At 36.9% G+C, this 24629-nt stretch overlaps 1 pseudogene; it reads left to right on the plus strand.

The window, feature by feature from the left end:
* The first annotated feature begins 14153 nt into the window (after positions 1–14153).
* LOC118011679 lies at positions 14154–16656 on the plus strand (annotated as a pseudogene).
* Positions 16657–24629: the final 7973 nt, after the last annotated feature.

A 24629-nucleotide genomic window follows, 5' to 3' on the forward strand; every position in this document is an offset into this window, starting at 1 on the left:
TAGATCATGTAACTCTTGATCTTGGAGTCATGGGTTCAATCCCCACCCTGGGCCTAGGGCTTACTTTAAAAAAAATTTATATATATATATATATATATATATATATATATATATATATATAGTCTCCTTTGAGTAAAATTGTAGACATTTATATACATGTTAGGTTCCTTTAGTTTCTATGGAATCTGAAAGTATTCCCATCCCATATGTTGAATGGTAGAATACTAGACTTCTCTTTTATAGTCTGTAATCCAATAGACAAAACCTATTTTTGCTTGTTAGATAGCTTCCATTAGTAAGCATGGAAAGATCGAGTATATCTGATGTTATTTTTCACTGGTGTAGCTAATGCTGCGGTGATGATGGCCCTGACACTGGGGTAATTTCCACTTTCACTCTTGAGGGCCTATGAGTTACTATAGTTGCCACAAGAAACCAACAGTAACCAACAAGCACAAATAGAAATTGCATACCGCACATCCCTTTTATTGTTCTAAACAACCTCATGAAGTTTTTAGAAACTGCCACACAGTTGGATTCCTAACTGCACGGCAATTTGAAGAGAATCTGAAATTCTACCAATAAAAAGATTTGCACGGATAAACCCCTATCTCTACATCAAGGGATGCAATAGGATAAAGACGACAGGTTTATAGGACTGATCCCAAATGTAGTCAGTTTGTAAGGAGGTCAAAATTCTAATATTTATGGAATATGTTAATTTGGAGAAGCTTGGGAGAGTCAGAGGAAAGCTCCCAGGGAACCATTCCCCCCCACCCCAGCCTCAGTTGTAAAGAAGGGCTACTAACTCATCCTGTTCTAAGTGGAGAACAGATCTTCTCCTGGCTGCTCTGGGTAGCTCTCCCTGTCTCCACAAAGGTGCCTGTTTACTCTATTTGACCTTTGCACTCTAGCATGCCCATACCTCTCTAGTCATGTGCCTAGTGTAACATCAGATGAAATCTTTCCACTTCTCTTTGCCTCCAGTAGATTTAAATTAACTGAAGTCACCATATTTCATTGCGAAGCGTGTGATTACATTGTTCCAGACACTGTCTTAAATTATATGACTCTGTTAAAATTTTAACTTTTTTCAAGTAACAAATCTTAAAAGATGCTAAAGTCAGTTGTTTAGTAAAGCAGATCACTAAAAACTTGGACTTATTGAAGTCAGTTTAAACTATATGCCACAATACTCAAATTAATTCATTCAGTGTATATTTATCAAGTCCTACCATATGTAAGGCACCGTGAGCCAAAATATAGATACACAGAGCTCCCAGGTCTCATAATGAAACCAAAACTTCCAATTTTATTCAATCATAATTTGATATAGGAAGCATTTGGGGCTTTTTTTTTTTTTTGGTATATGAAAATTTATTACTACTGTATTTCATGAATAAAACTTATGATCTTGGGGGACATCTGGGTGGCTCAGTCAGTTAAGCCTCTAACTCTTGATTTCAGCTCAGGTCATGATATCAGGGTCATGAGATCAGGGTCATGGGATCGAGCCCCATGTCAGGCTCCCCAGTCAGTGCAGAGTCTACTTGTCCCTCTCCTCTCTCTCTCTCTCTCAAATAAATAAATAGATTCTTTTTTAAAAATTTAAAAATAAAAAAAAAAATGACCTTGGTCTTTCCTTCTTGCTTTCATATAAAGCCAAAAGAAAGAGAGATTGACTGCTTTAACAACCATAGCAGACTACAGGAATGTCACCAACAGCATGACCTTTGTGACCAAATCTAGTAACCAGAACTTCCCTGTTTTTTCTCCATGCTGAGTGTGTAGCCCAACATGGGGATCGATCTCACGACCCTGAGTTCATGACTTGAGCCAAAAACAAGAGTCAGAGGCTTAACTGACTGTGCCACCCACGTGCCCCAAGAGCAGGAGCTTTTTTTAAAAAATATTTGCCTTCTTTGATATAAACCAATTCTTGTCTCTATTCCCTACCCAATCATCTCTTTAGCTGCTCATATTAGTATTCGATAAAAAAATTTTAATTTCTAAGAGCTTTATATGGTGGGCTCTATAGAATAGTAGTTTAAAAAATGGGCTTTGTGGTTTTGAAAGAAATCCCTTAATCTTTCTGAGCCTCAGTTTCTTCATCTGTGAAACAGAAATACTGATTATTTCTTGGTGATATGCTGAGGACTAAACAAAACATTATTCATGGATCCCTTAGCATACACCCTCACGTGGAGTGTGTGTCCAATAAAAAGTAGCTCTCATTTTAATGGAGTTTGGGTGAAGTGAATGTGCTTGATGTGCTTGTTAAGCAGTATGATTCAGTTTTAATAGTAGGTACAGTGGCAGAACTGTCTTCCTCTGATAATAAGAAAAGTAAACTTTGGTAGAACCGAAGGAAGCAAAATATCTAGACCCAGAGCAAGGAGAGGGCCATGGTGCTGGGAAGAAGATAGCATCAGGGGTCTCTTAGTTGGGGTTGCCCTAAAACAGAACCTGAGATGAGGAATTGGATGCATGTTGGTTATCCCTAGAAATAGGGATAACCTTGAACCTTCAAGAAAATGTACAGAAAATATACAGAATGAAGTAGGCTTGGTGGAAAATCCAAATAATCTACATAAGATCCCAGAATAAGATACCTACATAAGTGTGCTGAGTGCTTCTGAGAACTGCCTGAAAGGTAGATAGCTGAAAAGTTTGTCCACAAGCTCCTGCCTCCCATCGGTTGAGGGCTGCCCTTGAGGGTATTAACTATCTCCCACATTTCCAGGCCAACCTTGAGGAAGTACTGAGCAGGCTTCTGCAATTCTGGAAAAGGCTCTGAGGCAGAAATTAGGAAGACTCAAACAATGTTCTGGAGGACTGGGCTTGTGAAGAACCATCCACTGAAGCTACAACTGAAATCAAAATGGGGCTTAGAGGATGAGAAACAGGACTCTAAACTTTCCTGCACAATAGTCTTTCTGACAGACCATGAAAAGCACCAGGACAGGGAAAAATTGTTACAGACTGAATGTTTGTGTCCCCCCCAAAATTTATATGTTGAAACCCTAACCTTTAATGTGATGGTATTAGGAGGTGGAGCCTTTGGGAGATGACAGTTAGGTCATAAGGGTAGAATGCTCCTAAACAGGATTAGTGCCCTTGTCAGGGACTGAAGAGATCAGAGTTCCCTGCTCTCCACCATATGAGGACACAAGAAGATAGCCGTTTGCAAACATGGAAGAGGGTTCTCGCTACACCCTGGCCGTGTCATCACTCTGATCTCAGACTTCAGCTTCCAGAACTGTGAAAAATAAATTTCTGTTGTTTGTCCACACGGCCTATGATACTTTGTGATAGCAGTTCAAACTGACTACTGACAGAATTGAATGCTGGTTTCAAAGATACATCAGATATATGGTTTTCTCTAGGTTCTAGCTTAGCTTCTTTCATGGCAACTAGATTATGGTGAGCAAAGTTCAATGCAATAAAATAAAAGTGTAAGGACACAGAATCTTTTCTTTCCCAGAAGCTCCTACTGGGATCGGAATTGCAGGGTTTCCAACTTGGTTACCTATGTAGTCATAATACTGCCACAAAAGGAAAGATGTGGCTTTACAAGGATAATATATTCCCACTGTATCCTTCAGTTCTCTATCCCCATAACCAGGAAACACTCCAGTCAGAGCCTGATCAACGTGGGTAAGCCAGACTTCTCCGTCACCTTCTCTGAAGTCTCCATTATATTAGTCAGGCAGAAATTACTAAATACTTGAAATGATGAGTCCACAGCTTGTTCAGGGAACGTAATGGGGAAATTAAACTCAGCATTAATGAGTTAAAAAGCCTTTTGGTTTCTATTTGAAGGGGGGCAAGCTTGTTGGCCTAGCTAATCTGACAGTGAAAGGTAAAATGATTTATAAGTGACAATTTATAATTTATAAATAATTAGATTGTCCATTCAATGCATGGTTGCAATTTCTGTCCAATCAGAGTGCCACCTAGGGTTCCCTGATAAAATGTGAACATTGCATGGGATATCCTTATATGAAAAAATACTCACTATTGATCAAAAATTCAAATTTACTGGGAATTCTTTATTTTTATTTGCTATATCTGGCAACTCTACTGCCACCTCCAAACACATACAAAGAAAGAGCTACTCATTAAAACAAGACTGTAAATGTTCTGCAATGTTGTGCTAAAGGTTCTTGGACTTTTCAGTAGCAGCAACATTTCAATAAATTGACATGTGAATTAACTTTAACAATTTACATATTGTTTCCTTGGGCACATTTCTAAAAACTTTTGAAAGCATTTCAATAATTTATTTTGTCACAACGGGGCAATTTGTATATTGAAAAAACACTGTGATAGTAATAGGAAAACTCTTTTCAAATAATTCCAAATGAGCCTTCAAAAGACTCCCACTTACTTGTTAAGAGTCAAATATGCGTACTTTAAAATGTTTTCATAGGATTCACCTAAATATTCTTTCATAAATAAAATCTAAATCAACTTCTAAGTCCCAGAGCAGTTCTGTAGAGTTCTTTGATGAACAGAAACATCCCAAAACCACATGCAGAGTCACTTCATTTTAGTTGCAAGATTCTTGTTCCAGCTCACCTTCCAAAACAATTTCAGTCAAGTAGAAATGTTCTGACAATCCCAGCTCTTAGAATGGCAAATAATCCCTGCCTTTTCATTCATTCGCTCATTACCTCTCTAAAAAGAGAATGTGCAGTTACCAGAATTTTATACAATTAGTGCTCCAAGAGTGTTTTAAATGCAAACCTATAAGAGGAAAGTAAAAACAAATCAAAGTTAATTGTGACTGGCTGGAACAAAATGCTTAAATCGATACAAGGATGGCTCATCTGCTCATCATTTACCCATTACCTGGGAGACGAACACCTCCTGCTGTGCCTGATTTTTGATACAGATTTACCATTGCCTGCATTCTGCAGACACATGTTAAGGAAGCCCAGACCTTCTCTGACTCCCTGTCTCATTATCCTCTTAGCACTTACTAACCTATTCATTTTTTTTTTTTTTTTTCCTTGCTGGGGTGTTCTTCTTAGCAAGGGGGGGGGGGGGGGGGGGGGGGGCAGGGGGCGTGCACACAAGGAAAACTAGAGTTAAAAAACTTTATAAAGAAGTTCAGGGCCTTCCTGCAAAACAGTCAGAGTATCTGTGAATTACTGACTTCTCTCAATCAGCTCCCCATTGACTATTGTGTTTTTCAGAAACCTCCATAAGTAGAATGCAAGTCCTTTCGTAAAGCATCCCTTGAAAAAAATTTTTATTGTTGTTAAGGTATTAGATGTAAATGAAGAGAAATAAAGCCCTTTTATCTGGAATTGTGAATGTCTTTAATGGAAGGGTGGCCTGAAAACCCAACACCAGTATCCAGGTGAAGGACTTGAGTAACAGCAATGTGCTATTGGAAAATCTGGCTTTTGAAGGTCATGCATGTTCTTAGCTCTCATCAATAAAGCTGGTGTTTTAAGATAAAGACATTTCTAACCTGCTGCCTTTCTGCAAATGCCTGTCACTGTAGCCAAGGATCCAAAAAAATGGAATATAAAATGTATCTGCCATTGAAAGTTAATATGTATCTCTGAATTAAATATACACACCAAATTGGATTACATCTGGATAGGATGGCTGTGTTGATACATTCTTTTTTAGATAATTTTCCAAATGAAAAGCTTGCAACTACATGTTATTTATTATTATTATTACTATTATTAATGATTTCCAGGGAGGGGGTAAGACTCAAAAATTCTTGAAATAACTAATTTTTCTGACTCTATTTGACAGTTAAATATATATCACCATATATTTACTGGCAATTATCTTCTTTTCACTTTCTAGCTATTTTTTTTTTTACTTCTGTATATGGATTACCAAACAGAAAAGTATAGAGATGACCACATATGAAGAGCAAATCGTGACAGAAAGTGCATTATATTTTTAGCCAAGTGCACCCAAATAGGCTAAATATGTGAAGGTTAGAAATACAGTTCCCACTTTAAAATCAGAGTATAAATAAAAATGGGAAAACCTAGGAGCACACTGATATGTTAGGGGGAAAACAGAGTGTAAAGGATTGACTGGCGGAAAACCGTGATACCATACAAAGGGACCAGAGTTAAGATACCACTGATAGCCAGCATCAGCCTTTCAATTGGCTGTTGGCCTGTATTCCACCTACCACTTCCTCAATGCATCCTTTATATTATTTTTTTAGGAAAGGACTTTCATGACCAATAACAATGTTATAATGATAGTAAGTATCGGATTTAAGATACGTTTTTTAAAAACACCTTTAACCAACATTAAAAGCCAGCAAGGGTGGGGGCCGGGGGGGGGTTGTTACCTAGCTCAAGGTTTTATTTAGTGATGGTTCCACTTTTTCACTCACTGCTGCAAATCAGCATTTTTAGTGGACAAAGGGCTCAGCAGCGGCCTTATGATTGCTTCTTTTCAAATGGTAATGGCTATCCTAACTCCTCTGCCAGGTTTTTCTTACCAGAGCACAAATTGCAGTTTACAAGGCTCTGAGGGGAAAAAAAAAAAAAATCTTAGCTGAATATCTTTTTTTTATTCGACAAACTGACATGTAAATTACCCTTTAAGTGCTCCACTCTAGGGCTCTGATCATCTCCTAATTGTCACAGTCAATTGTAGCCAACAGTCTCTTCAATCCCAAGCGCTTTGACAACAAGCACAAGGATCAAAGCAGAATCAGCTCCCTTCAATATCCTTCTGTTTAGGATGCTACAAAATGCCTGAAAAAGAAAGGTGTAAGGGCATTGCTGTAGAGGAAACTGAGAGTAGCAAGTATTACAATAGTCATTTTCTCCATCTCTAAAATTATGCTGTATAAGCTGCCGTGATCTTTACTCACATGTGCAGAACAAATACATAAACCTCCCGGGCAATTAATATGCTCTTAAGATTATACTAATATGCAAGCTTTACAAACAACACTGTCTCCGTGGCTTAGGAAAAACTACAACACAGCGAGGGGATAGCAATCATTTCGTAGCAGCTTGAGCATCAAAAACTATTATCAAACATATTCTGTGTTTGAGCATAAATTCCAAAGCACAGTTTTTATTACTTAGTTTGGTGTCAGGATTCACTGCTCCCCTAAACTAAATAGCCCATTGAACACTTTTGAGATTTTTTTTAATTAACCTAGAAATGTCCAAATGAAAATGTGCTCCCAAATAAATAAAAAATGTGACACCAAAACTAATTTCAGAAGATGCTGTTTTCCTTCCTAGGGGTAACTCTTACTGCTTTCCTGAGAACAAACTAATTAAAAGTCATTTACATGATCTACAAACATGATTCTTAAATAAGATGCCCTTACCATGATCACTACTTAACAAAATATCACAATTCTTTTTAACTAAAGTAGTTATTATGCGTCACTAACTTTTTTAGAAGATTATTTATGCTTTTCTCAAAAGATAACAATTTCACTCTAACAAATATAACAATATAAATGATTTGGTGGAAAGAGAAACCCTGTATAATAAATTTGTATAAAATACCCACTTTAAAAATAACCTGAAAATTGTCAGGAAAAAAACTGGCAAGTGGAAAGAAATCAAAGGCACATATGACAGCACCTCTATGAGCACCTCTACGGCTGTCCCCTTGTACCCAGGTATTACACGCATACGGCGTGCACGGCATGGAAGGTCACACAGTGATTGACAGCCTTCCTACGCGCAAGAAAAAAAAAAACTTAAAAAAGAGGCAGCAAATACCCCCGGTTCCTTTCTCAGCTAGTCCACTCAAATCCCCCTATAGGGGTTTCCCATCCTCCCCTCAATTTCACCTTGAATTCTCAGGTTTGATTGAAGAGCTTCACAGAAGGGTCTATTACAGATTGAGGAATGATCCATTTCACATCTGAAGCTCCAAAGAGCTACTTGTGAGGAGTCTTTGAGTGCATTTATCTCACATGTGAAGCTTTCTGCAAAATCAATATGGGTATTTTTCAGTTTGACAAGTCAACATGAAATATCACATAATAATAGAAAAACAGAGTTGTACATTTAAACACACCCGATACAGTTATCTATGACAAAGCTTATAGTTATTACTCACGGATATCCTTGAGTATGCCTAATCTAAATTCATCCTGAGAGCTGGGCTAAAGCACACAGAAAGAGAAACTGACAGGCTACCATACTTTTGGCTCCTTTGTCCTAATTGATCCAGGTTTTGTGGTGAGAGGAGAAAATGGGCAGGAATCATGGCCTTTACTACCAACTTGGGAGTGATATCAGAAGTGGGAAGAAAATGACCAGAGGTGAAAAAGAAGGAAGGAGAACAAATGAGAAATGTAAAGAACTTTAAATTTAACTAATTGGCAAATAACTAGGTAAAATCATCACCCAAAGAGCAGTAACCATGCCTGTACCCAATCCCCACCACCATGGTAGGAAGCACTAGCAGAATAATTGACATATTTGTGTTGGGGTCTGACGATCTTTGGGTGAACTCCAGGTCTATTTTACTGCCTGCATCAGCTTGAGAAACATGTTTTAACACGTTTTTCTCTAACTATTTTTTTTTAAATCTTGAAATGGGATTAATCAGATTTACTTACAAGGTTTTGTGAGGATTGAACAAGATGAAGCATATAGCACCTGGCACATAGAAATATTAATTGATTAATGGTAAATACTGATGAAATTATTAGAGTTTTCTTACATCTATCCACAAGGTCTCTAGGGTTCTAATCTGGTGCCATTTCTAGTGTTCCCTGGACCCTTTCCACATTGTTTAATGTCCCCAAGGTATAGATGACCACTTTGGTGAAAGAGTGAGTTCACTATATTAATTCTAGTATCGGTATTGGTAGAGGCATGCAGCCACCCATATTCTCTTGCCTTAAAAACGGTCTTCCTCCAACCAGGAAGGCTGTCCCCACCAACCAAGAGAGAGAATCAAATGGGACTTTGAGAAAGGAAAAAACTCAGGCCTGGAGGCCAAATCAGTTTATCACTTCAAGCAAGAAATGAGGTAAGAGATGTAACATATAGTTTCCCTTCATATGCCAATATGCTATCATTAATACTGAGGTTATCTCTTTATATTCCACTGAAGGAAGAATCTTAAAATTAAAAACAACAACAACAACAACAAAAAACCTTCTCAATAGCATATTAGCAACCCAGATTTGGTTAAGTGACTCACTATAACTTCTTACTCCTCTCCCTCACATTTTCCTGTAGCTTATCACTACCTAAGTAGTATTAACACCATCTATACTTGATTATCTGTGCTTGGATTTGTAGATTGCTTGAAGCATATTTATAACTTCAAGTTCACCCTCCCCACTACTCAGAATAAGTAGTGGCCAAATAAAAATAAGGCCAAAGTAAGCAAAACATGTGAGTTCAGAGATGTGAAAATTCACGTTAATATAAGAGTAAGAAAAGTATCATTATAAAATTCAATTGAAGTTTCAAAACTCTTACCCTGTATTTCAAAGTCAAATAACTAAATATAAATGACTCTGTATTTAATTAATTCAACCAATATGTATCAAGAACTTAATATACTTAATACTGTTCATTTTTTAGCCACTCTACTGTTCTCCTCCATTATTAAAATTAAGCTATAGCTTTCATTCTAAAACCAAATTAAAATATTTTATTAAATGCTGATATAGAATTACAAGAACAAATTGAAACAATTTCCTACTTAAAAAGGGTCATTTCCTTAAAATTTTTAATTTATTTGTTTTGGACTCAAAATACATTTTCAGCAAGGCAACAAGTTTATAAATGACAATTAAGTTCCCAAATTGACACATAAAAACCTGTTTAATGTAAAATGTACCTGAAACACACCAGAACCAAGTCTTAAACACCTCTGGGTGGTAAGATCTATAAATTTAATCCTGTAGAGGCTTAAGTAGTATCATCAAACATTGCATTTCCAAAATCTGAGACCTATCAGGCAAGACACCTGAGGTAAGAATAGAGCATCCATGAGTTTGGGTGACCACTATTCTCAGGATCACCATCATATCAACACCATCACCATCATCATCATCATCATCATCATCATCATCATCATCACCTTGCCATATTTTGCCCATTGTATTAGAGCATGGAGGCTATAAAGATGATGCCAGGAGGTAGCCAATAAGATGACATCTCATCACCTTGATTTTTTAAATAAGTGGAGGAGAACTGCACCAGGGTATCGGGCCCTCACTGTCTCTGGCACTGAAACGTCTTCCATCATGTTCATTTCCCTGAACATTTAAAAAATGCTTTCAGTTAAGCAAATGAGGGCTCTGAGATATCACTACCCACATCTCAGCATTTCCTCCTTCTAGATTTTGCCTTGTACTGTGGTCACACCAGACTCCTTAGGTACAGCTTTGAAAAGTCCAGGAAGGGGGCTAGCTCAGGACCTGTAAACATGTTCCTTGGCATGCTGGTAGTACTTCAACAAAACCACAATACTGAAATGAATATTCACCTTTCTAAAGATCTCAAAAGAAAATAATATCACAACTTTCCAATTATTTTTATATTTCAAAAGCTACCTTCCTTCATTGTCAGGATTTTCTGTCTGATTCCTGTTTTGGTTTTGATTTTCATTGTAAACTTCACTACTCAAAAGTATGAGTGATGCTTGCTTTTCAAGTACTTCATATGTGCCATTAAGTAGTAGCCTATAGTTCAACTAATAAAAGTGCTAACTATGAGCATTCATTTCCTACCGTTTGTCCAACTTTCAAGTGAAAGAAACACCATACCCTACAATTTGCAATCCACCTAAATGACCTCTGGCCTTACCAAATCGTAATCACAAAACATATACATGCCCCACTTAGAAACTGAATTGAGCAGGGTTTGGGGGATGAGAAAATGGGGAGTTCTTGTTTAACAAGTATAGAGTTTCAGTTTTGCAAGATGAGAAAGTTCTGGAGCACTGTAGCACAGCAGTGTGAATCTACTACAGAACTGCAATTAACTCAAAATGGTTAAGATGGCAAATTTCAAGTTATATTTTTACCACAATTTTAAAAAGTTTAAATAAAAAAAATAGTAAAACTGCTTGAAGACACTAGTGCATCTAATTCAAGAATAAATTAGTAATTATGGAACATCTTTTGAAAACTGAATTAAGGATATCCTGATTTTTAAGTATTTTGGCAGCCAATATCTTGGATTTTAGTCCTGATTTCTTTTCTATGAAAATACTGCCTACAAAATTATCTGTACAGTTTTCAAATCCAAATGGACTAACATATGACTTGACATAGGAGAAATTGACATGAGAATGCAGGTCAAAACTAAATAAATCAATGAAATTTGGATTATAGAATTTCACTTCTCTCCTGAAAGATTCAAACAGTGAAACACAAGAAAACCGCCACTCCCAGGTGCTGTGTTCTGAGGCTGTAACTACCACACATTTTACCATTTCAAATCTCAACATTTCCCTGAATTCAGTGAATTTCAGTGGATCAAGCAAAAGTTGAAGCTCATTGAGACAACAATACTTGAACCCAAACCAGACTAGTTTTCAGTGGTTTCTCTGTTTTTGTAACAATCATTCCACCATATCTTAACACTTTCTTCAGGGTTTTTGTTGTTTTGTTTTGTTTTGCTTTGTTTTGTTTAACATTTTACTCTGGTTACTTTTTTTTTTTTTTACCATTTTTTAAAAGTTATGTTATAAAGATTTTTTTTCAGGATTAAGTGTCATAATGCTTTCTCTTTGAACAAGGTAAGCAAATTTAAATTTATCCCACAGAAAGGCAGGAGACAGAAACTTTGCAAGAAGTAGGCAAAATGGGACTATGGAGTAATGAGGGAAGTTTATAGAAACTAGTGTCTTTAATTTATAATCCCACCTCACATACAAAGAATGAAATCAATCAAAAGTACAAGTAGATGGCTACCTTTTGAAAGTAAGATCCCAGGGATAAAATGATAGGATGAAAACTAATGGACATGATGTACTGATTCAAAAATTTATTAGAACTTTTTTCTCTGCATATGCCCTCTACTCCAATCATTTGATCATCTAATGTTTTTTTAAAGATTTATTTATTTATTTATTTTAGAAAGCCAGAGAGAGAGAGAGTGGGGAGAGGGGCAGAGGGAGAGAATCCTCAAGCAACTCCCCACTGAGCATGGAGCCCCATGCAGGGCTTGATCCCACAACCCACGCAATCATGACCTGAGCCAAAACCAAGAGTTGGACGCTCAATTGAAAGAGCCATCCAGGTGCCCCTCTAATGCTTTGTTTTTAACATTTATTCTTATAGTCCACACAGTTTATGAGATTAGGGATAGCAAAACCTTGAAGTCCGGTGTGAATTTGCAGTTTATAATAATACCAGTAGTTTTTGATAATACTAGTTACCTATAACTAACATATCTCAGCACTTACATTATCTCCTTTGAACAACCCTGTGAGGTAAGTATCACTATTCCTTTAACATATGAGGAAACTGAGGCTTTGAGAGATTCAATAACTTGGCTGAAACCACACACTGAAAAATGCTGTGCCTTTAAACCACAAAACTACCCTGCATCTTGATGAATGGCTATGAGTGTAGCTTCATTTCAGTGTAGATTATTCTTCTACATCTATCACAAACTCTTCTTTATCTTCTTGATAAATGAGTTTCCTCTTGCTTTGGGGTCTTCCTATTGCCCAATATCTCCTGAATAGAAACTATATCTTGGACACAGACACTTGCTATGATTGACTCCGTGATGAACCAAATGTAGTCATTGGCGAGTATGGTCATTGATCAGAAGCAGCATCTCCCTTAGTTCCTCTGCTACCTCTCCAAGTATTCACCAAGCACCCGGTTATAAACCATTCACTACAGAGAGTAGCATCCACAATGACACATCTTTTGAAATCCACTGGAATTCAGGACTATAATCACTATAATCACAATTGAGGTATTCCAGAAGATGCTACTACCTTTGCAAATACCATAACCAACAGCAGTGAAGAACATTAATGACCAGAACAATGGGCCTTTTCATTTCCCTGCTTCAGATCTGGATCCCCTTCTCCCCAAGACCTCTCGATGCCCAGGTGAATATATTCATACCATTCCTAGTGCGAACAGAGTGAGGACACACTCTCACATGTTACTCAGGACAAGCCTAAGAATCCAAGAATAGCACAGCTAGAATCCTAAGGGCTCTCTCTGCCATGCCATAAAATTATATGTGAGAAAAATGTGGTCCAAAAAAGTAAAATGATTTGTCCAAGGTCATAAGCTAATAAGTGGGAAAAAAAAAAAAGAGAGAGAGAGAGAGAGATTTCACTGCAAGTCCAGTGCATTTTCCACTTAGACTTTTAAACAAAAGACCTACTATGTGTCAAATCAGGTACTATGTATGTTACATACAGTATTTTGTATAATCCTCACAACCTTCACAAAAAATAAATAGTATTACTCTTCTTATATAAATGAAAAAGATTAATCTAGTAATCTAGCTAAATTCACATAGCTAGAAAGTAGCAACTGTAGGGATCGCTATTAACACCTTACTTTTAATATAATGGTCAAATTCCTATTAAAAAAAAAAACAAAACAAAACAAAAAACAAATCCAGAAGGGATTATGCTGCTAAGAAGTACAGATTGATATTGAGATTAGAGAAAAAAAGGTGTAAAATTAAGGCTTGGGAAATCAACAAAACTAAAGTAAAGGTGTTGCATGAATATACTGGTCTTTATTTTTATTTCTTTTTTCCCAAAAGGATTTAATTGGTTTATTTAACAACAACAACAAAAAAAACGCATCTGATACAATAAACTAAATTTAAAATTGGTGAATAAAATAGTCTAAGGGAAAATGCAGTGAAATTAAAAGACAAAATTATTGCAAGGAAGTCTTATCTACTTGCTAGGAGTAGTCTATAAATTTGAATCTGAGCTTTCAGACAGGCTATATGAAGAGGGAAATGTGATTCATTACATAGATCAGAGTGTCCCTAAGACAAAGAACATGCCATTTGCTCAGGAGGACACAATTATTCCTGGTTCTGAGACCATAGAGAAACGTGTCCCTGTGGCCCTCCTCAAGAAGACACAGCACAGAACAGGAAACAGTCACCTCAAAATATGGTCCCAGCCTGCAGAGCCCAACTGCTTGGGTGGTTGAGTGCACCATGTTCATTAGTGCCAGGCGGCAGCATTGCCTTGGCCAGAATTCAGTCAAGGCAGTTCTTTGGGGACAGCATGCTAGTTTTCTCAGGGAACAAGCAGAAGGGATGAGAGAGAATGACACTGAATGTGAAGATGGTCAAGACCTGCATAAATCCAATACTAATGCTAATTCCTGTAACACCTTTCCTCGGACACCCAACCCATCTCCACCCGGAAGGCATTTAGTTCCCTTCCATTTACTCATTCCATCTGAACACAATTCATACTTCCTAGCCTCTTCTGATGCAAAAGAACAGATAGAAACTGATGGTCTCTGCACCAGACCCAGTCTCAAGTTGGCCTGAGGAGAATGAGTGAAGTGGGAAAAACAGGCATAGCCAGGCCAAGAGAGCAGTGGTGTGCTCATAGGTTGTGTCAGTTCATTTGTCAGAGAGAGGTCCACCATTCCTGGGCTTTGCAGAGAGCCCCAGCTGCCACTGGCAAACCTTTCAGGAGCCATTACTCCCATTCATTATTTCACTCAGTCACTGAGTCGACCAATATCTATTAGTAATTATTACGGTTACATGCCCAGGAAGCACAGCTAGACAAGATGCACAGTGCCCTTTCCTAATGAAGTTAGTGGGTTTCTAATTGAAGAGGCTCCTAATTTAGGCAACTCAAGAAAAAAGCATGGAGCTGGAGAATTAATAACTAAAACTCTACATGCTGTCTTTTTTTCACAAAAGGCTGTGGGAGAATTCATCTGGGAATCTGAAGAGCAGCCCTTCCTTGGGGATTAACTAAAGACTATGGCCTTGCAATTCATTTCAGTAGTCCATGCCTTTCATGGCCTCATCTATCAAGGAAGAAACTAATATGTGACAAATACATCATAATATTCTGTGAAAGATTAAAAAAAGTTGTGAGAACTAAAAACATTATGGAAATATTCCCTTTAAAACATGTACACGTTGATAAAATGGACCTTAAAGCTATTATTACATAAGTACACCTGAGTGTCTGTCATAGTTAGAAACTTGTGCTAAAAACACAAGATAATTAGGGGCACCTGGCTGGCTCAGTTAGTAGAGCATGCAACTTTTGATCTCAGGGTCATGAGTTCCAGCCCCACATTGGGTATAGAGATTATTAAAATAACTAACTAACTAACTAACTAAATAAATAAATAAATAAATAAAACAAAAGAATAGAATACAGATAATGAAATAAAAAATGAGCAATTTATTCTACCTAAACACTAGACAATTATATTAATTATAACATTTAATGGCTTGCACTGAAGGACTCACTGATTGACAAATACAGCCCTTCTAGAATGTTAAAAACATAATTAGGAGTAGCTTGAAATGGCAGCACCCATGTACTCTTACCTGTTGATGTGCAAACATTGTGGTTATGTAAGGAATAAAATATCAAAATAGTCATTTCATATTATTAACCAAGGTTCAGAGCATGGTAAGAAATGACTCTATTCCAGAGAGAGTTCTGCATTCACTCAAAACTCTTCTAACTGAAACTAGAATTGTCATCTCCCTTCCCCAACTCACAATCTATACCAAAGGAATATAGTCAACTGGAAAACAAAGAGCACTTGACTGCACAGATTAAACCATTTTTAAGCATTTTAACATAAAAGCATACATCATAAGATACACTGTACAGCATTATTTACACAAGGTCAAATTCTTACCTTTTCCTCATTCAGACTGGCTACCAAGTACTGTGTACTTAAGGATTGGATCCACTACTTTCAAAGTTACCTGTCTGCATACCGTAAAAGATGCCATTGAAAGTAAAGGGCTCCCAGGGTGCCTGGGTGGCTCAGTGGGTTTAGCACCCAACTCTTGATCTCAGCTCAGGTCTTGATCTCAGGGTCATGAGTTCAAGACCCACACTGGGCTCCACACACAGTATGGAGTCTACTTAAAAATAAATAAATAAATAAGTAAAGGCTCCCTTTCTTGGATAGCAGCAAGAGCAGAGAGGGTGCCAGGAAGACCTCAGGCACACTGCAAGAGTACAAAGTGGTGAGGCACTGTCTGCCCACCCCCAAATGCTGCACTCTGTCCCTCTATCACATGCGAATCTTTGCACCTAAAAATGGTGTCACCAAGTCCTGCTTCTGGGACTTTGTGTCTCAGCTAAAAAAGATGAAGTCTTCCAGGGAAATTGTCTACTGTGGACAGGTGTTGGAGAAATCACTCTTGTAAGTAAAGAACTTCAGCATCTGGCTATGCTATGAATCCCACAGCAGCACCCACAACACGTACCAGGAGTATTGGGACCTGACCACTGCAGGTGTGTTCACCCAGTGCTACCAAGACACGGGCACCCAGCATGATCCAGATCATGAAGGTGGAGGAGATTGCAGCCAGCAAGTGCCACTGACCAGCAATCAAGCAGTTTCATGACTCCAAGATCAAGTTCCCACTGCCCCACTGTGTCCTACATCACCAGCACAAGTCACACTTAACCACCAAGAGGTCCAAAACTTTCCTTTAGATATAGAAACTCCTGGGCCCCAGGTTTGTCCAAACATACTCCTTGGGAAAACCAGGATTCTCGGGAGGAAGAAAGAAAGTAGAAAGAAAAAGAAAGGAAGGAAGGAAGGAAGGAAGGAAGGAAGGAAGGAAGGAAGGAAGAAAGAAAGAAAGAAAGAAAGAAAGAAAGAAAGAAAGAAAGAAAGAAAGAAAGAAAGAAAGAAAGAAAGAAAGAAAGAAAAAGAAAGAAAGGAAGGGAGGGGAAAGCAGGCCCATCTCATAGACCACCTTCTACACAAGGCCACTCCTTCAAGATTGGGAAAGGTGACTGTTTCACCTAATATATAGAAACAAGCACAGAGAGTCACGCAAAGTGAGAAGACAGAAGAAGAGGTTCCAAAAGAAATATCAAGACAAAACCTCAGAAAAAGACCTTAGCAAAGTGAAGATAACTAATCTACCTGATAGAGTTCAAAGTAATGGTCATAAAGATGCTCACCAAACTCAGGAGAACAAATGAACACAGAACGTCAATAAATAGATATAAAATATAAGAAAGTACCAAAGAGAAGTCACAGAGCTAAAGAATACAATAATTGAACTAAAAAATATACTACAGGTTCAAGAGAAGACTGGATAAAGCAGAACTGATCAGTGAGCTGGAAGATAAAGCACTGAAACTCACCCAGACAGAGCAGGAAAAAAAAAAAGAATTTTAAAAAAGTGAAGATAAGTTAAAGGCATTTAACAGCATTAAGAAGAACAGCATTAAGTAGAATAACGACCATAATATAAGGCCCCCAAAAGGAGATAAGAGAGAGAAAGGGGCAGAATATTTATCTGAAGAAATAATGGTTGAAAACTTCCCTAATCTGGAGAAAGAAACAAACTACCAAATCCAAAAAGCACAGAATTTCTTTGCAGCCAAAGAAATTCATACCAAGACATGTTGTAACTAAAATGTCAAAAGTTAAATACAAAGAATCTTAAAAGCAGCAAGACAAAACAACTTGTTACACACAAGGTAAATCCCCTAAGGCTATGAGCAGATTTTTCAGCAGAAACTTTTCAGGACAGAAGAAAGTAGCATGATATATTAAAGTACTGAGAGGAAAAAAAACTTCCAAGTAAAAATACTCTACATGGTAAGGTCATCATTCAGAATACAAGGATAGATAAAGAGTTTTCCTGATAAGCAAAAAGTTAAAGAGGTTAATAACCACTAAACTGGCCTTACAAGAAATGTTAAAGAGACCTCTTTAAGCTGAAAAGAAATGGCACTAATTAATGAAAACATACAAAAGAAAAAAAAAAAACTCACTGGAAAATGTAAATATATAGTAAAGGTGGTGGATTAATCATTTATAAAGCTAGTATGCAGGTCAAAAGACAAAAGTAGTGAAATTAACTAAAACTACAATAATTAGTGATGGGATACATAAAAAGATGTAAATGTGACATCAAAAGCATAAAATGGGGGTAAAAATATATTTTTGGAATGTACTCAAATTTGAGTTGCAATCAATTTAAAATAGACTGTTATGTAACTAGGAAGTTATATGTGAACCTCACATAGGGAAAACTTATAGTAAATACAAAAAGAAAATGAGAAAGAGAGAAATCTAAACATAACAATAAGGAAAGCCATCAAACCAAAATGGGAGAGAGATATAGAAAAAAAAGTAATGCAGAGGAACTACAGAAAACAATGATCAAAATGGCAACATGGGCACCTGGGTGGCTCAGTTGGTTAAGCGACTGCCTTCGGCTCAGGTCATGATCCTGGAGTCCCTGGATCGAGTCCCGCATTGGGCTCCCTGCTCAGCAGGGAGTCTGCTTCTCCCTCTGACCCTCCCCCCTCTCATGTGCTCTCTCTCATTCTCTCTCTTTCAAATAAATAAATAAAATCTTTAAAAAAAAAAAAATGGCAACAGATACATACCTACCAATAATTACTTTAAATGTAAACAGATTAAATTCTCCAATCAAAAGACATATACAGTGGCTGAATGGATAAAAACAAGATGCATTTATTGGTTGCCAACAAGGGACTCACTTCAGAAGGATACACACAGACTGAAAGTGAAAGGATGGAAAAAATATTGCAAACAAATTGAGATTTAAAACAGCTGATGTAGCTATACTTATATCAGATGAAATAGTTTTTAAAACAAAGACTGTAATAAAAAATAAAAAAAGGCATTGCATCATGATAAAGGGGTCAATCCAGCAAGAACATACAACATTTATAAATACCTATGTACCCAACATAGGAGTACTAAAATATATGAAGCAAAGATTAACAGATCTAAAGGGAGAAATTGACAGCAAGACAATAACAGTGGGGGATTTTAACACTCCACTTACATCAATGGATAGATCATCCAGACAGAAAATCAATAAGAAAAATCAACCTTATATGACACATTAGACTAGATGGACTTTATTAATAGACATATACAGAACATTCCATCCAAAAACAGAAAAATACAAATTTTTCCAAAGAGCAGATGGAACATTCTCCAGGAGAGATCTTATTAGTCCACAAAACAAGTCTCAAGAAGACTGAAGTCATATCAAGCATCTTTTCCAACCACAATGGTATGAAACTAAGAAAACTGAAAAAATAACAAAAATGTGAAAATTAAACAACATGCTACTGAACAACCAACAGGTCATCAAAGAAATCAAAGGAGAAATCAAAAAATATCTAGAGACAAACGAAAGCAGAAATATGGCATACCAAAACCTATGAGATGCAGCAAGAGTGAATATAAGAGGGAAGTTCATAGCAATACAGGCCTAAGTCAAGAAACAAGAAAAATCTCACATAAACGATGTAACTTTACAACTAAAGGAACTAAAAAAAGAGGAACAAACAAAACTCAAAGTTGGTAGAAGGAAAGAAATAATAAAATAAGAGCCAAAATAAATGAAATAGAGACTAAAAAGACAAATAGAAAAGATCAATGAAACTGGGAGCTGGTTCTTTGAAAAGACTCATAAAATTGACAAACCTTTAGCTAGACTAACCAAGAAAAAGAGAGGGCTCAAATAAATAAAAAATGAAAGAAGAGAAACAACAAATGGTACCACAGACATACAAAGGATTATGAGTCTACTATGAACAATTATATGTCCATAAACTGGATAACCTAGAAGACATGGATAAACACCTAGAAATATACAATCTTCCAAAACTGACTCATAAAGAAATAGAGATTCTGAATAGACCAAATACTAGTAAAGAGATTGAATAGTAATTAAAAACCTCCTTACAAACAGAAGTCCAGGACAAGATGGCTTCACTGGTGAATTCTATCAAACATTCAAGAAGATTTAATACTTATCCTTGTCAAACTTCTCCAAAAAACTGAAGAGGAGGGAATGCCTTCCAGACACTTCCTATGAAGCCAGCATTATGCTGAAACCAAAACCAGACAAGGACATCGCCAAAAAAAAGAAAATTACAGGCCCATATCCTTGTATTGGGATATTAAACATAGACACAAAAATCCTTGGTGCACCTGGGTGGATCAGTCGGTTAAGTGTCTGCCTTTGGTTCAGGTTATGATCCCGTGATACTGGGATCAAACCCCTCATCTGACTCCCTGTTTCAGCAGGGAGTCTGCTTCTCCCTCTCCTTCTGCCTCTCCCCTTGGCTTGTGCTCTCTCTTACTCACTAACTGTCTCTCTCTCTCAAAAAAATAAATAAAATCTTTTAAAAAAATCCTCAACAAAATGTTAGCAAACTCAATTCAACAATACATTAAAAAGATCATACACCATGATCTAGTGGGATTTATTCCAGTGATACAAGGATGGCTCAACATCTGCAAATCAATTAACCTGGTACACCACATTAAAAAAATGAAAGATAAAAATTATATGATATCTTAATAGGTGCAGATAAAGCATTTGACAAAACTCAACATCCATTTATGATTTAAAAAAACTCTCAACAACGTGTGTGTGTGTGTGTGTGTGTGTAATGTGCATCAACATAATAAAAGCCATATATGACAAACACAGTTAATATTATACTCACTAGTATAAAAGCTGAAATCTTTTCCTTTAAGATCAGAAACAAAACAGGGATGCCACTATCTTCATTTAAAAAAAAAAAAAAAAGATTTTTTGTTTAAGTAATGTCTACACCGAACATGGAGCTTGAACTCACAACCCCAAGATCAAGAGTTGCATGCTCTTCCAACTGAGCCAACCAGGTGCCTCATTCTCACTTTTATTCAACGTAGTATTGGAAGTCCTGCCACAGTAATTAGGCAAGAAAAAGAAAAAAAAGGCATCCAAACTGGAAAGAAGAAGTATTTGTTGCTATTTGTGGATGACACGGTGCTATATTTAAATGACCCTAAGGACTCCACCAAAAATGGTAAGAGCTAATAAATGAATTCAGTAAATTGCAGGATACAAAATTAATATACAAAAATCTGTTGCACTTCTACACACTAATAATGAACTGTAAGAGAAATCAAGAAAACAATTCCATCTACAATCACATCAAACAGAACAAAATATCTAGGAGTAAATTTAACCAAAGAAGTGAAAGACCTGTACACTGAAAACTACAAGATATACAATGAAAGAAATTAAAGATGACACAAGTGGAAGGATACTCCATGCTCATGGATTGGAAGAATTAATATTGTAAAAATATCCATACTACCCAAAGCAATCTACAGATCCAATGCAATCTCTATCAAAAGTCCAAAGGCATTTTTCACAGAACTAAAACAAATAATTCTAAAATTTGTGTGGAACCTCAAAAGACTCCAAAGAACCAACACAGTCTTGAAAAAGAAGACAAAGCCAGAAGTATCAGGATCATTGATTTTAAACTATACTACAAAGCTACAGTAATCAAAACAATATAGTATTGGCATAAAAACAGACACACAGATCTCTGGCACATAATAGAGAGTCCAGAAATAAACTCATGCATGTATGGTCAATTAATTTATGGCAAAGGTATCAAGAATACACAATGGATAAAGAATAGTCTCTTCAATAAATGGTGCTGAAAAAAGTGGACAGCCACCTGCATAAGAACGTAACTGAACCAACCACTATCTTATGTCATATATTAAAATTAACACAAAGTGGATGACTTTAATGTTAGACCTGAAAACATAAAACTCCTAGAAGAAAACATAAGCAGTAAGTTCCTTGATATTGGTCTTGGTGATGGTTTTTTGACTGACTCCAGAGACAAGGGAAACAAAAGCAAAAATAAATAAATGGGACTACATCAAACTAAAAAGCTTCTGCATAGCTCTTTCCACCATTTTGGAGCCTAAGGAGGCCTGCTGGGAAGAGGATGCCTAAAACGACAAATAGGTCCGGAAGGTGTGGTCCAAGGTCATTTTTGCTGGCTATCAGTGGGGTCTCTAGAACCAGAGAGAGCACAAAGCTCTTCTTAAAATTGAAGGTGTTTATGCTGAGATGAAACTGAATTCATCTAGGCAAGAAATGTACCTATGCGTACAGAGCAAAGAAAAACACGGTGACTCCTGGTGGCAAACCAAACAAAACCAGAGTAATCTAGGGAAAAGTAACTTGTGGTCATGGAAACAGTGGCATGGTTTGTGCCAAATTTCAAAGCAACCTTCCTGCTAAAGCCACTGGCCACACAATCCATGTGATGCTGTACCCTTCAAGGATTTAAACTTACAGAAAAGTAAATAAATAAAGGTGTAGATTTGTTCTCTTGTAAAAAAGAAAGAAAGAAAGAAAGAAGCTTCTGCATAGCTAAGGAAACCATCAACAAAATGGAAGGCAACCTACTGAATGGGAGAACATATTTGCCAATCATGTATCTGATAAGGAGTTGATATTCAAAATATATAAAGAACTCATACAACTCAATAACAAAACACAATCTAGTTATAAAAATAGGTGGAAGATCTGAATAGACATTTTTCCAAAGAAGACATACAGATGACTAATAAGCACATGATCAGATGTTTTACATCACTAATCACCAGGGAAATGCAAATCAAAAAACCACAATGAGATATCACTTTACACCTATCAGAATGGCTACCATCAAAAAGACAAGAAATAACAAGTGTTGGTGAGAATGCAGAAAAAAGGGAACCCATGTGCACTGTTGGTGGGAATGTAAATCGGTATGGTCACCATGGAAAACAATATAGAGGTTCCTCAAAAAATTAAAAATAGAGCTACCATATGATTCACTAATTCCACTACTGGGTATTTATCTGAAGGAAAAAAAAAACAAAACACTATTTCGAAAAGATATATTCACCCTTACATTCACTGCAGCATTATTTACAATAGCCAAGATATGGAAATCACCTAAGAGTCCACTGATGGATGAGAAGATATACTAAAAATATACAATGGAATACTACTCAGCTGTAAAGAAGGCTGAAATCTTGCCATTTGTAACAACATGGTAGACCTTGAAGGCATTATATTAAGTGAAATAAGTCAGACAGAGAAAGACAAATGTGGAATCTAAACAGCAAAACAAACCAACAAAACAAAACAAAGTCCAAACTCATAGGTACAGATTACAGAGTGGTGGTTGCCTGAGGGCAGGTGGATGGGGGGAATGGGTAATGGGGATCAAGAGGTACAAACTTCTAGTTATAAAATAAATAAGTCACGGGGATGTAATGTACAGCATGGGAAATATAGTCAGTAATATTGTATTAACCTGTATGGTAACAGATGGTGACTACACTTACTGTGGTGATCAGTTCACAGTACATACAAATGTTGAATCATCGTGCTGTATACGTGAAACTAATATAATATTGCATGTCAATCATACTTCAATAAAAAAAGAAAAGAAAGGGCTCATTAGATACTTTATAAGGAAATATTGCTAGGCATCTATGTAATGTTCTCTTAGCACCTTTTAAAATATACTTTCCCTTGAACAAATAAATAAATAATAAATAATAAAATACACCTAACCTCTTACTTTCTCCCACCTAGTCTCCCAGATTTAAGGCCCTGTGAATACTCTGCAGACCCCATACACCATTACATCTGAAGACCGATGATATCAAACAGATTAAAATGAGCCCATATCCCACATTAAGTACAATCATTTTGCTGTAAAAATTTGGAAAGGATTTTTATAATTTTGTTTCTGAAATATTAAGCTTCCAATAATACGCCTAATTTATAGCCAACTATGATTTCCAAGTGATCATCAAGCACCTAGAGGAATGCTTACAGAGTGAAAAGTTTTAACTTAAAAACTCTTTTCAAATGTCTTGACATCTGTATGCTACTCTTTTTGACAATGAATGGAGCTGACATAATATTGCATTTTACTCAGTTATTAACGTGAATTTTGTTCTTCTAATTTGCAACCCGTGTAAGTGTGATCGGACCTTAAATATTTTCCTAGGCCTGTGAAACTTGGAAACTCTGGAGTGCCTTCAGTCATAATGAAATCAATAGGCCTGCCTGCAACAGCCCCAGATTATCATCCCCATCAGAGACCTAATACAGGAGTCCTTGGGGACTGAACCACCAAACACTCAGCCCAAGGACTGATCACTGTGCAGTCCTGCCTGGTCTTCGCTGGTTATAATCTGACACCGGCTGGTCTTCAGGCAAGCAGTCCGCATGCAGATGCGATACCTTCTCTGAGCACGCAGAACTCCTCAATGTCTAGTGGCTACACTTGGCTCCTTGTTTGAAGTTTTTTGTTTGTTTGTTTTTACATCTTTCAAATAAAATCTTCTTTTGAGGTTCAGCTTGACATTAGAAGGAATAATATATAGCTCCCCACACTCCTTCTAACCCACAAAAACAACCCCAAAAATTACTCTGTGGAAAAACCTTCAGAAATAAATAGACACAACATATAATTCTTAATATTTCCTATTCAGTCTTCGGAGGCTCCTTGAAGGCAGCCCTGTAGCTAAGAGCCCAGGCTCTCCCCCTGTACTGACCTCTGCTGGGGCCAGAAGTCTCCAAGCCCACCGTTCC

This window comes from Mirounga leonina, unplaced genomic scaffold (genome assembly GCF_011800145.1).
Source record: "Mirounga leonina isolate KUSES-001 unplaced genomic scaffold, KU_Mleo_1.0 Mir_151, whole genome shotgun sequence".
In the NCBI taxonomy this organism is placed as follows: Eukaryota; Metazoa; Chordata; class Mammalia; order Carnivora; family Phocidae; genus Mirounga; species Mirounga leonina.